The sequence below is a fragment of the Eschscholzia californica genome, unplaced genomic scaffold (genome assembly GCF_041429995.1).
Source record: "Eschscholzia californica isolate CP2 unplaced genomic scaffold, dmEscCali1.0.p SCAF_38, whole genome shotgun sequence".
NCBI classification, from domain to species: Eukaryota; Viridiplantae; Streptophyta; class Magnoliopsida; order Ranunculales; family Papaveraceae; genus Eschscholzia; species Eschscholzia californica.
In genome coordinates, this window is record NW_028238459.1 from 115,001 (window position 1) to 117,500 (window position 2,500).

The window sequence follows — 2,500 nt, forward strand, 5'->3', positions numbered from 1 at the left end:
GTAAGGCCGTCCCATGCGCGTCCCGTGCCGTCCGAGCCTCACCAAGGCCGTCCCATGGCGTCCCGTGCTGTCCCATGCCGTCCCGAGCCTTACCAAGGACGTCCCATGACGTCCCGTGCCGTCCGAGCCTCACCAAGGCCGTCCCATGGCGTCCCGTGCTGTCCCATGCCGTCCCGAGCCTTACCAAGGACGTCCCATGACGTCCCGTGCTGTCGCATTTTGTCCCGAGCCTTACTAAGGCCGTCCCATGCGCGTCCCGTGCCGTCCGAGCCTCACCAAGGGCGTCTCATGGCGTCCCGTGCCGTCGCATTTTGTCCCGAGCCTTACTAAGGCCGTCCCATGCGCGTCCCGTGCCGTCCGAGCCTCACCAAGGCCGTCCCATGGCGTCCCGCGCTGTCCCATGCCGTCCCGAGCCTTACCAAGGACGTCCCATGACGTCCCGTGCTGTCCCGAGCCTTACTAAGGCCGTCCCAGGCCGTCCCGAGCCTTACCAAGGCCGTCCCATGGCGTCCCGTGCTGTCCCATTTTGTCCCGAGCCTTACTAAGGCCGTCCCATGCGCGTCCCGTGCCGTCCGAGCCTTACCAAGGCCGACCCATGCCTTACCAAGGTCGTCCCATCGATCTCGGAGAAAGTACATCATAACATCGGAATACACCCCGACATCGATATCGGAGAAAGTACATCATCATAACATCGGATCGGATGCGTATCCGTCCAAGTGCCATCGACACTTCGAGAAGTTCGGACCTAGCTTCCTAGCATGTTGATGCGTCGGTGCTAATGGGGACATAAAGATCCCACGACGTTCCGAACGGAAGTAGCCGAAGTGTTCCGTGCGTGTGAACTCCATTGTCCCATGTGCCGGCTCTTGACTCCTAAGATGTCCCATGTGAAGGCCCTTCATGGCTAAGAATGTCCCGTGCAGCGTCCCTTGATGATCCCCATAAGGTGTCCCATGTGCGTCCCATGCCGTGCCCAGCCTTACCAAGGCCGTCCCATGCTGTCCCATGCGCGTCCCGTGCCGTCCAAGCCTCACCAAGGCCGTCCCAGGCCATCCCGAGCCTTAGCAAGGCCGTCCCGTGCTGTCCCATGCCGTCCCGAGCCTCACCGAGGCCGTCCCGTGCCTCACCAAGGCCGTCCCGAGCCTTACCAAGGCCGTCCCGTGCTGTCCCATGCCGTCCCGAGCCTCACCAAGGCCGTCCCGTGCTGTCCCATGCCGTCCCGAGCCTCACCAAGGCCGTCCCGTGCTGTTCCATGCCGTCCCGAGCCTTACCAAGGCCGTCCGATGCGCGTCCCGTGCTGTCCCATCCGTCCCGAGCCTTAGCAAGGCCGTCCCATGCGCGTCCCATGCCGTCCCGAGCCTTAGCAAGGCCGTCCCATGCGCGTCCGATGGGATTCCCGAGCTTTACCAAGGGCGTCCCGTGCTGTCCCATGCCGTCCCGAGCCATAGGGACGCTGTCCCGTGCGCGTCCCGTGCTGTCCCATGCGCGTCCCCTGCTTTGGCTCGGCTGGCCCGTGCATTCTATGGGGTCGTGGGACATTTCGAAATCCACCCGGGCCATTTCGACTCTCTCTTCATTTATACTATTGAGGTATTATTTATGAATTATTGGAGAAAAGAAACGGAAGAAAATATTTTTTTTTCTATTTTTTATGAATTTTCCGGTGTTTATTCACTTAAAAATTCATAGAAAAATAAATATTTATCGGAATCGCTATTATAATATATCAAAAAATTCCTTGCGAAAAGGCCTTTCCAACGAGTATAAGTTTGCTGGATTCCGACGAGTAACGAAGGAGTAAAGGCCCAGTATGCTTGGTTAAAAAATTGATGTTTCCTTGTGAAAATAGGCAAAACAATAACTTTGCACTATAAGGGGGAGGGTTGAGCTCCTTCCCCAGAGCGTGCACAGCACTTGTGCTGGCACGTTCCCTAGTGCTCGCCAAGCACCATAGGGCATCCAAAGGGCAAAGCCGAGCCTACTACATGATGGGAAGCTTCTAATATGTCGGAATACGAAGAGATTTCGTGCGACCCGAAGCTCGGCTCGGGCGTCCCGGCCTGTCCCGAGCTGTGCCGAGCGCGTCCCAGGCCGTCCCGAGCCAAGTCTCGGGCGTCCCAGGCCGTCCCGAGCCAAGTCTCGGGCGTCCCAGGCCGTCCCGAGCCAAGTCTCGGGCGTCCCAGGCCGGCCCGAGCAAAGTCTCGGACGTCTCAGGCCGTCCCGAGCTGTGTCGAGGCCGTCCCAGGGCGTCCCGAGCTGTAGCGAGGGCGTCCCAGGCCGTCCCGAGCCACGTCCCGGGCGTCCCAGGCCGTCCCGAGCCAAGTCTCGGACGTCCCAGGCCGTCCCGAGCAAAGTCTCGGACGTCCCAGGCCGTCCCGAGCAAAGTCTCGGGCGTCCCAGGCCGTCCCGAGCTGTGCCGAGGCCGTCCCAGGCCGTCCCGAGCAAAGTCTCGGGCGTCCCAGGCCGTCCCGAGCTGTGGCAAGGGCGTCCCAGGCCG